The 12,696-nt window shown below is 34.1% G+C and overlaps 1 protein-coding gene across 1 annotated transcript in view; it reads left to right on the top strand.

The window, feature by feature from the left end:
• The window catches only part of LOC127872861 (uncharacterized), an 87,536-nt gene that overhangs the window by 16,730 nt on the left and 58,110 nt on the right, over positions 1-12,696 (top strand). The window lies entirely within an intron of this gene.

The following is a 12,696-nucleotide window of genomic DNA, read 5'->3' as shown; positions in this document are numbered from 1 at the left end:
TAGTGGTGACGCTGGCTTCCAAGTAGCATCGTCTTAACATGCCAGAGTCTGTATACTACAGTGCGAGTACTGGCAGGGTGAGTGTCGGACATACCAGTAATGACATGTTGATTATCAACACAAAATGATGATCACAGAGAAATGTAAATCATATTACATTGTCAGTAACAATTACAGGCCAACAAATTCCATCATAACGAAACAAATATGAGGAAAAGTGTTTGTTTTTTCAATTATTAACCCCATCATTTAAATAGTTAAAACGGATATCTGATTCTGATTAACGTTTAGGTAAAAATACATTACTATCAAATGCATATATGTGTAGAAATATACAACACAACGTAAGAAAATTGAAATGATGTATGCCTAATGTCAGACCTAAACAACAGGTTGTTTGTTGACACTTATATATTTCACAGAGAGGTTAGGTAATTGAAGCAGACTTGTTGAATCGTTAAAAAAAATCTACATTGACTTTCAACTTCCATCAACTTCCAATATTCGTATAGATTATTTAAAGATTTTTGCAATCCTTTTGGTGTTTCGGAAAAAAATTACAGCATCATCTGCAAACAATAACAAATAAATAGATAGCTGGTCTAACGTGATCATGTTTTCATTGTTATTTCTCAAAAAGAGTTCAATGTCGTTAGCGAAAAGAGAAAATAGTATAGGTGAAATTGTCTCCCCTTGCAATGATCCAGCTTCGCAATTAAAGAAATCCGACAACGTCCCCATATGACTTACACATAATTTAACTTCATCATACATAGACCGAATAATTTTTAACAATCTACCGTTAAGCTTGTACCATAGTCCGTTTCGATATATTGAACTATAACATTTCATAAGGTCAATATAGAAACAGTATAGTTTCTTTTTAGTACTAAGTTGTTTATCTTTAAACGCCCTTAGTTGAAACATAGCATCCACAGTGCTATAGTTAGTTTTGAATCCGAACTGGACGCCTGTGAGCGTATCGTTTACAAAAGCCCACTTTTTAAGCCGTTCGTTTATTACGACTGTAAACAATTTGACAAAACAGCTCACTAACGTTATGCCTCGATAATTGTTAGGGTCGAATGAGTTTCCTTCTTTGAAAATAGGTATATTTACTCCCTTTGATAAGGATTTGGGAAATGACTCTTTTTTCAAGGATATAATTAAATAATATTTCCAGTGGTGTATCAAGGACATCCTTTCCCGCCTTAAAATATTCGTATGTCATATTATCAATTGAATGAGATTTAATTGTTCCCAATAATTGTATTGCCTTTCGTATTTCTTCCTTTGTATATAAACTCCAACTCTTCAAATGTCCCTGACGTCATGTTATCTGTATTGTGACGTGTAACGTATTCGTTAATATCTTCTTCTTCATCACTTCTGTTTAAAGAAGATAAATTTTTAAAATGTTCAAAAAAGGCATCTATGTCAATATTATCACATGCATTCTTAAATTATTTCTTTTTAAAAAGTTTCCAAAATTCTTTTGGTTTATTAAATCGCATTTAATTCATTTTAAGATATTGATTCCTGTTAAAATTTTCTTAGATTGTCTGCACTTATACTCATAATCTTTTTTCGCTATATGCATAATATGACCATCTTTATATAAGTTGTACCTGTTTAACTTCTCAATATATATATTTCGTTTTTGTTTACATACAATATCAAACCATGTATTACTTGTGTTTAAAAACTGTGAGTATTTATGCCGTTGTTTAGCCTTCTAAGAGTATTTATTTCCGTTATTATTTAAAAACACTGCGAATCGGTCGACCATTTCATCCGTATCTAAGTTATTTTCTTTGCATTGATATATGTCCTGGCATAACCGGTTAACTCCTGTAGTTATATCCCTTAAAAACTGATCACTATAAGTATAATCCCATTTAACGTAATAACTTTCAGCGTTTATATTATGAGCAGATATTTTTGTATTCGTTTATAAATCAAATGTTAGTGGTGCGTGATTTTGAAAATTCGGTAAAATCTTGAGCGCAGAAATTCCTTATATGGTCAAGATAGTGCAAAGTGTGTGTAAACAAAACACAAATTAAAAGAACAAATTAATTTAATTGAGATTTTCTGTCAAAACAGTCCCCTGTAACCATGTGGACTTAGTGAGCCAAATGCTTATCCCATTACAAGCATATATCATTAAGGAAAAGTCAATAAAACCGGATCTAGATTAATAGAAATATGTAAACTATGTATTTATTTTAAACAGGGAGGTATGCACTGACTCTTATCGGGAAATTCTTAAAAGAGAGTCCGTTAAAGTCATGTCCATGATTCGAATTCCATTATCGCACATACCATTTAATAAGGGTGTTACGGTACTCCGTGGGACGGTATATCGTAATAGTCTCCCCTCGGTACGCTTCACGATACGCCTCCGAGTCCGTAAGGTACGGTACGATACGGCATTTTCCATGACGCATTTCAAGGGAAGTAACTGTAAATCACCCAAAAAATGGCGGAAATTGAAATAAAATCACTCCAGCGAGCTTCTAATAACAAATATGAAAGCATTTTGTGTTATCGGTAAGAAAGTGGTAGGCGTTTATTTCGTATAAACATTTGCTTTATATCAAGACTTTAGTCGCTACGAATTTCCTAAGCAGGAGCTGTAATTTTGTGATTCCGCTGAGAATTTCGCAAATTCTTTGAAACCATTAAAAATAAATTTCAACCACTCAAAAATGTGCTGTGTCGCCAATGTAACGAAACAAGGTGCAATATTTGACTGGTTCTAAGAATTGCGCTTGGAGTTTTGTTACGGCACAAGCAAAGATAGCCAGTTTGACTAGTTGGTTAACACGTTTTATTGTTACCTTAAATAATCTATCGCAGTAAAAGAAACTTAACGCAGTCCGTTTTTTTTTTTAAACATATTCATAATTTCGTGTTCATATTTAATCAAAGTTTTAGATTTGTAAATAATAATAACTAATTGTCAATTCGTGTACTTTCATGACATTATATGGTATTATGTATATTGTATGACACATATGTAGAGGTCTTTAAATAAAATTGAAAAATGGTTTTAAATGGTGTGTATGTTGTTTCCATCTGCGATACGTATCGCGATACGTATTGTATCGTACACACTGTACCGCGATACGTATCGTATCGTAAGGTGAGCGTATCGTGACACCCTTACCATTTAACATTTGAATATTTTCAAAAATGACGTACTGATATCAAAGCATTTAACAAACCCGTTCTCGGTTAATATCTATCAAATATTCGGTTTCGAGAAAATACCACGATTTGTAACTCGTAAATTAGACTGGACCTAAACTGGGCCGGCCATGATCGCGTCTCTTACATGTCTGCAGCAATATAGTTAATACAAATTTCAAAGTTCAGGAGTCCTTCATCGTCTGTGGACCTAGTTGTAGCCCGACACTCAAATGTATAAAGCCATTCCTGGACAGTTATGACGAATTTCAAATCCTTTATGCTGTTTCGAAAGAGAGAGATGGACGATATAGACGTAGGAAAGTCCATCCGTCCGGTATGATGACCGTCAATTGTTCTTACCAGGAGCACGTTTTATTGCCACATCGTATTACAATATAAGTAAATAGCAAGCTTTAATGCTGAAGAATCATAACCGTTAAGATTCTATTTTACTATTGTAAGTAAAGGTCAGTTATTCATATAATATTCTGGTAGCCTCTACCGTAAATCGCTCATGTGCCTTTTTTGTAGGAACATATTGAGTAAAAATGTTTTGAGGTCTTCATCAGTCGTAACTTAAATCTGTTGTTAGCTCTTTGGTAAAACAATGCTGAGGCGGTGATAAGTTAGCATTATGACCTCTGGCAGAAATGGCGTATTGTTTCAAGAATTGTCTGCATAAAAGTAAACATTTAAATAATTACATGGGTTCTTTTCTTTGACCTTCTCAAGGACATTGTACCGACACCAGAAACCCATAGAACTATGCCATTCTTAAAAACGTCACAAAAAACTATTGAAAGTTTTATGTGAATACTAAACAAAATGGAAAACAATAATTGCTAGGACACTCTTGTTCTTTAGTTTATTCACCATAAAAGCTGAACGATTTGCATAAGGACAAAGCGCAAAATAGCATACATGACACACAACACACTGAACACAATAACACTTACATTGCAATGTCGATCACAAGTTTTGGATGGGGGCATAGGACCTTCAATTCATTTTTGAGATTTGCACAGTTCACACATATACAGATATAATTTATCCAAACGCAGGTAGAGTACATGGGTTTAATTATATTTAGACAATATACTGTATACTGTGATACAAACATCTGGAAAATAACCTTTGACATATTATTTGGTTGAAACGCCAATCAATTCTTTTCTTTGACATAATTCTAATAGTTTTTTTTATAAATCTGTATTGTTCCAAACATTCATAAAGGTTGACACTTGAGTGCATTTTCAAGACCTCTAACAACATTCTTTGTTCTTTGTTCAGAACAATAAATTTATGACATAGACGAATTTCGTAAGCCGTGCAATTTAACTACATGTACATTAAACTTGGTAGTTCTATTCCTTGGATGTTAGTTAATTCTTCACTTGTAAGTATGATAATTGATTGCTAAATGCAGGCTGTAGTTAGGAAGCATAAAGTAAAGTCTGGTTTTCAATATTTGTTCACATCGCTGACAGTATTTCATGATTTCTGTCATTTACAAAAATAACATAACAAAACTAATCTAACAGGAACACAATACAACAATTTATATAAACAAATAACAACAAATACGATTTCATAAGAAAAATAGACACCAGCATTCCATTTTTAGTTTGTTAAGCTAACACTGAACACTGAGTCACATTGTTCAACTATCATCATCGTCATTTTTTTCATAAACGAAAACAAGGACTCTATATGCTTCGCAACCAGGTCCACCCACGCAGGACTTTCACTGGCCCGTTGCCGTGGTTTCTGAACTTCCTCATCGCCAGATGCTTTATTGGAGAGGAACTTGACACAGATCCATCTTGACTACGACGCTGATATATACCCGCTTCAGTCACGGACCTCTCCTTTTTCTGGCATGGTTCGTCAGGGCGCCTACTAGGTCCTGGCTCAGGGGATTCGCGCCTTCTGACAGGTCGTGGTGAACCTAGATTGTCCTTGATGTCTGGTGGTCCACTGTCAGACCGTTTCTTTCTTCTTTTTTCGTGTCCAGTTCCATGACTTTTAGTATGATTCTCTGAGGACTTACACTCTTTTTCAATGGTGGTTTCATTAGCATCAGACTCAGTTTCCTCTTTATTGGGACTTAATTCAGCTTCAGGAGGATTTTCTTCTATATTTTCTTTATTGGCTACCTCTTCGCTTGTATCATCTGATGAAAGTCTTCTACGTTTAGACGGGGTCTTACATAGTTGTAAAATAAATACAATTTTGCATTGAGATGTTAAACACAATGTTAAGGTTTTACATGTTAATTGTTAATAATTGTTTCAGCCTAATTATTTCTAAGAAAGACTTGTAAAACATTGACAATTTTCAACCACATCAAGATTGAATACAAATTAGTTCTTTGACTACTATTTTTTAAGATCACAATAAGCATATTATGAATTATTGTATTGCATTATGAAATTAATAGCCCATAATGACAGATTATTTTCAGAAATCTACAATTTAAGATGAGTTCAATAAACATTACATACATCAGAAGTTAAGCATTTATGATGAGTTCAATCAACATAAGATATCTCAGAAATTTATAATTTAACCTGAGTTCAATCAACATTACATATCTCAGAAATGTAGAATTTAAGCTGAGTTCAATCAACATAAGATATCTCAGAAATTTATAATTAAAGCTGAGTTTAATCTACATTACATATCTCAGATATTTATAATTAAAGCTGAGTTCAAACCACATTACATATTTTAGAAATTTAGAATTCAATCAATCAACATTCCATACTCAGAAATTTAAAATTGAAGATGAGTTAAATTAACATTACGAATATAAGCGGAGTTCAATCCACGTTATATATCTCAGAAATTTAGAATAAAAGCTGAGTTCAATCCACGTAATATATCTCAGAAATCTGGAATTTAAGCTGATTTCAATCCACATTACATATCTCAGAAATTTTGAATTTAAGCTGAGTTCAAGCAACATTACATATCTCAAAAATTTAGAATTTAAGCTAAGTTCAATCAACATTCCATATCTCAGAAATTAAGAATTTAAGCTGGGTTCAATCAACATTCCATATCTCTGAAATTTAGAATTTAAGCTGAGCTTAATCAACATTATATATCTCAGAAATTTAGAATTTAAGCTTAGCTCAATCAACATTCCATATCTCAGAAATCTAGAATTTAAGCTTAGCTCAATCAACTTTCCTTATCTCAGAAAGCTAGAAAGTAAGCTTAGCTCAATCAACATTCCATATCTCAGAAAGCTAGAAAGTAAGCTGAGTTCAATCAACATTAAAAATCATAGAAAGAATTTAAGCTGAGTTCAATCCACATTACATATCAATGGTGGCTGAAGACAAAGTGTAATATGTAGCATGCATGTATATATATATATATATATATATATATATATATATATATATATATATATATATATATATATATATATATATATATATATATATATATATATATATATATATATATATATATATTTATATATATATATATATATATATATATATATATATATATATATATATATATATATTTATATATATTACAATTAAGACTCAATTTAGGAAATCCGGGCTTAATGCATGTGCATAAAGTATCATCCAAGATCATCCCAGGAACGATACATTCTGCCTAAACTGGATTTTTTTTTAAAGAAGAGACTTCATCAAATTAAACAAAATTCCATGCAAGTGGAATGTGTCGTCCCATATTAGCCTGTGCCGAGCAGCGTAAAATGTGGTACATTACAATTGGAACTTGCTCCAGGAAAACCGATTATTACAGGCACGACAAATTCCCTAAACACTGGATGTTGATTTAGCAGAGACTTCCTCTCAGGTTAATCTTTCGCAACTCGCACCACATGCATTAAGCCTGGTTTTCCAACAGTGAGGCTAAATTTCATTCCTATAACGATAATGCGAGCTAATGTAAACAAGAATATATAAAACCTTGTAGCATAGTTAAACTTACAAATGTTAAGCATTAAACCTTGTGGCATTTATAAAAAACAAGAGATGTGTTTGTCAGAAACACAATGCCCCCTATTGCGCCGCTTTGAAGCCATATGTTTGACCTTTGACCTTTAAGGATGGCCTTGACCTTTCACCACTCACAATGAGCAGCTTTATGGGATACACATGAATGTCAAATATCAAGTTGCTAACTTCAATATTGCAAAAGTTTTGGCCAATGATAAAGTTTTCGGATAGACGCACAAACTGACAGACAGATAGACGGACTGACGGACAGTTGAACTGCTATATGACACCCTATCAGATGCATAAAAAGTAAAAATAAATGACAAATACCCGTATCTTCCGAGGATTCCTGACTCTCTTGTGATGTTGTCCAACGTCTCCTAGAGGTGTTCCTGTCATCAGCAGAGGTCTGGCACTCCAGGGACTTGTCCAGGTCTTTCTGTGCCACTTCACTCGCAGCCTCAGCGTCCCTCTGGTTCTGGAACTCCCTACACACCTGCAGGATGTAGTGCAGACTCTCGTACAGCAGCTTGTTGATGTGCCGAGGGGGTTGTACGGAGAATATCAACAGCAAGGCTCGTAGATCCTGGAAAAAGGCGATTGGGACTGCACTGTGAGTATATCTAAACATTTTATGTGCACGGATGAATATTTAAGAGAAAAAAAAGAAATAAATTTGTGCAAAGCTAACTGGTCTATGGGAACAGTCTTCTTGTTTACTATTGGCTCAACAACATGTGGTGGTGAAATGTTTTCGGCTGCTAGAAATTAATATTCAAAGTTGGATTTTGTGTGATTATCTTTCTATGAAAGCATGTAACGACTATCCAATAAGAAGGGGTGTGATTACCCCATTTTGTTCCCTTTCATACCTAACCCTACTCCTACTACCCTCCCCTTACCTATTCCATCAACTAACAAAACTTCTTTCCCTGAAAGTCTGTTTATCCATTATATTTGATAACTTTTTGTTAAGAAATCTTAACACAGAAAAGGAGGCTGACATCACATCCCGGAATAAGAAAATTTCTAGAATGTGAGATCCCCCCCCTTGCCCATGTTATATTATAATTTTAAATACCCAAGCTAATCGTTTGAAGATGATCAGCATCTCATGTCCTTCCTTGGCATTTTCCAGCGTGGCCTTCTCCGCAGTGATGGACACGATGACTGAGTTGAGAAGGTGCATGTCCTAGTCACTCAACACCTGCTCGTGCACCTTAAAACGTATTAATAGGTATTAACAGGTTGCAATAGTGTGGAAGATATAGTGTTAGCCTAGAGATAAGAAGGTCTGGGTTTGATACCAACTAAGGGCGTTCTCAATATCGTTTTTTAAGGCATTAGGTACTGATTCTACCTTGGGAATGGACTTCAGGTACTGGATCTACCTTGGGAATGGACTTGAGAATCTAGACTCTCATCATAATTGAGCTCAAATTAATAAGTTTACACTAAGACGATACGAAGTCTGATTTTGAAGTAGGGCTTGTCATTCAAACCTTATAGTGTGGGAGGTCCTAAAGTGAAGGTAGTTATTCACTATATTAACTGATAATGCTTTTCAGCAGTAGAGTAGAATAAATTTAGAAGTCTCCAACATCAGGATCTGTCAGAAAAATTATCTAGTTAGATAACCATGGTATTATCATTATTGAGATTGTTTTACAATTTAAGTTTTAGTACAATGCAATAAAACTCAAAATATTATACAATGAAAACGACACACCCAACAACCACCTTTAGGAAGAAGTTGCAGAAGAACTGATTATTGAGAGACATTCGCTCATCCATTATATAGTACTGCGTCCACATAGTCTATAAAGTAATTGATTGAACACAACAGCTTGATAAAATTCGTGTCAACCTGAAATCGGCTCACTGTATTTAAACTGCGCGGGTAGTGCACACAACCAAGTATTTCATAGATCTGGGACGCAGATAAATACTATTTTGATCAAGATATTCAGGAAGAATGGCTACTTATTGAAGCTTGATTAAAAATACATGCTAAACTTAACCTTTTTTTTGGAAAAATATCAAACAATTATGCATCCTTTGAGAACAAAGTAATAAGTATCGTATTATATTTCCAGTGTATGAGTGCGATTTCCAGTGTACAAGTGCGCAGTAAGTTCCGATGGATCACGGCTGTATATAACCTACTATAGTTATCACATGCTCCTATTTGTCTCCTAACCCTGTCTATGGATGGCACTGTCCTGTCATCCTTGGATGATTCTTCACTTAGATGACCTACAGGTGTACATGTGTTAGAGACAGGACAGCTACTTGTATGTGGGTGGGGATCTCACAACGTAGTTCATGTAAATGGTGAGGGAGGAGTGGTGACGCTGGCTTCCACGGAGGATGGTCTGAAGTATCTATAGTCCGTATACTACAGTGTTCGTACCGGCAGAATTATTGTTGGACAAATTGGTGATCAATATAACATGAAGACTACCGAGAAATATCAATCATATGGTGCTATCATAATGTTATCATAACGATAGAGATACGAATAATCTTTTAAGTATATATAGTATATAAGTATATTTATAATTGAAAAAGTCAAAATGGATATCTGATTCTTATGCATTTTCAGTTAAAAGAATTTTATTCATATTCAGTTAAAAAGACATTGTTCTCAAATGCATATATGTGTATAAATATATATCCTTAATACTAACAGTGAAATAATATATGCATAATGGTAGACTCACACAATAAGTTGTTTGTTTCCACTTAAGTATACCAGAAAAAGTTTATGTAAGTAAAACAAATTAGTTTTTATCATAAGATTTTAAAAGCATCGACGATTTATGTCCAATTAAAAAACTTAAATGACAGACATCTTCTTTATATCTTTGCACAATTTCTTCCTTTATAAGTGAAAGGTAATTTAGCGACTTTAATAGACTAGCAAAAATTGTAGAGGCTTCAACATGGAATACACAAAAAGTTTAGTTAAATGTTTAAAACATAAAACGCGTTTCATCCGATTTTAAGAGTATGTATAGTATAGCATCAATAGAGACATATATTGAAATCATGCAGATCTTCTATTTTGTTTTGAAGTATTTGATTGTGTATCTAAAAGCGAATGAGTATTGATGTTATCGTAGAGAAAAAAGCTTTAATTATTACTTTGATATAACTCTCCAGTTTGATTTGAAACCGCTTTTAGAGAAACCGCGGCCTTCAGTAAGAAATTCACAATTCCCGTGCCATAAAGGCAGGGAATGCCCATTTCAGAGATAACGATTGAACTCTTTAAAAAAACTTTTTATCATTAAAAAAATAATTACTTGTTATGCCCCGTAACACGCGAATGACAACCTCACTACCACCAAAGTATTCAATTTTTTTTATTGCAAACGTTGATAAAAGTTGTAAAAACGTCAATGGTTTGTTTTCGCTATGAAATCCGAATACCGTCGAACATCGAGTCGGAGTTCCTGCTGTCTCTTTGCTACGCGTATACTTGACGTTCAACTACTTTTATACGGTCGAATAGAGGTAACATTCACTCCTATGTTTTCTGTCTCGTTTTCATGACAAATTAACACGAGGGAACGATTTACTAATTCGTGGGAACGAGTACGCTATGTCGTGGGAACGACTTACTAAGTCGACGGAAGGGGAAAGAAATAAGAGGCGTGCAAAACTAAAATGAGATCGAGCGACTTTGGAGGGACAGGAAGCAGATGCCTGTTCTGTTGTTTGTGTAACGCATGCGTCGACCGTGCTGTACGAGCAGATGTTCCGCCCTGCAAGCCATGCCGCCTCCGCCGGTCCATTGTGTGCGGAGTTACAATTGTGAGAAAGATGTCCTGCTGATATCTAGCAGAGTTAAGGTTCCTATGGATAATAACAAAATATTTTTGGTGTGTAACGACTTACCATTCCACACCATAACGGAGCCGCCGCCATAAGGATAATGCTGAAACATACAGTCATCATTAAGGCTTTCACCACGACGTCTGCACACGCGCATCTGTTCATCGTTGATGTACACGTTAAAGTGACACTCGTCAGAACGTTTGTCCAATCAACTCGGCCATATGGTTTTTAAATTAAGTTTATTTTTCCTGTGTGTAAGAACCCACCTTAAATGATGAAATTGAAATAAAATTAGAATTATACCCCGTTTCACCAGTTCCGCGTGAAACAAATATGAAACCATACAGCTAACATGTTTATCAATTTACAAAGGTTATATCTCCTTTCCTTTCTGAATGTCGATTGCTTTGAAAAGTAAGCCACCGATTTCTAGGCCAGTAAAGTTCATAAAAAACTATAAAAATATGAACGAAAATGCAAATTAATAGGAGTCACGGAAATCATACAGTATTTCTATACGTGTTTCCAAAAACGTTGTCGAGGCAATTTAATAACATTTCTTAACAATTAAGAATTATTTTTACATATTTATTTGAACCTTTGACTAGTTAAATAATCAAATCATTTTCCTGTTTTGTATATACATCCTGTATTCACACGCAGGTATAGTTCTAATAGGCGCACAATGTGTTAATTTTATCTCAAAGGTCATGCAATAGTTTTATGCATATATCTTTCATGCGCATCTGCTTGATTGTACTGTCTTAGAAACACTTAAATCAATTGTTATATATCCAGTCGACTCCCGGTGGCTCGAAGTCGCGGGTACCAATATACAAACTTTGAGCCATCCAAATGTCGAGCCAAACTACTCCTAATGTTATATGTTAAATAACAATTGTCTGCAACTGATTCGAATCTTAAATGCAAAAGTATCCATAGTGCCTAAACTCCGTATTACCTACTGCACATGGATAAACAAGAACCAAATATTTATTCAATATTCGGTAGATACATATTTTAAAACAGTCATACATACAACACACAAATATAATACTAGTAATATAAATGTATATTAGATCAGCACTTTTTAAAGAAAGACATTTACATGTAAGAATCTGATCAAATCTATAAAACATTAATAAGCACGTTCAATTTAATTATAAATTGCAATATTACACATTTAATTTAACATTTAACAAACATGTCTACACCACAGGAAGATTACACAATTGTATTTATTACTTTTTTTTCAAGAATGATATGATTCCACTGTGTGCGGTATTGATGAATTCTTTAAGCACTTGTGATTGTTACGAAGCGTTATATCACATTTTGTGAGTATGCTGTTTCTGCTATAACACACATTTGTATACAAAGTGTTTTTGCCAGATTCTACTCAAATCACTTGAAGATTTAGTCGAAGTATGCAGTAAAATTAATGATCATGTGACAATAATAAAGCGCCTAATCGATTTAACAATCTTAGGTGACTTGAAGCGAGTTTGCGCAAAACACATAAAAGTAGGCGTAAAAATGGTTACCGGGACTGAGCAAACAGATCCTGCCATCGTAAAATAAGACCCTCTAGTTAAACAACAAAAATATATGAGAATATACAAATAACAAATTTGTCATTCGATGAGGAATTTAGACAGGAGTAGAACTT

Source organism: Dreissena polymorpha, chromosome 3, assembly GCF_020536995.1.
Source record: "Dreissena polymorpha isolate Duluth1 chromosome 3, UMN_Dpol_1.0, whole genome shotgun sequence".
Lineage (NCBI taxonomy): Eukaryota > Metazoa > Mollusca > Bivalvia > Myida > Dreissenidae > Dreissena > Dreissena polymorpha.
This window is presented reverse-complemented; position numbering and strand designations above follow the sequence as displayed.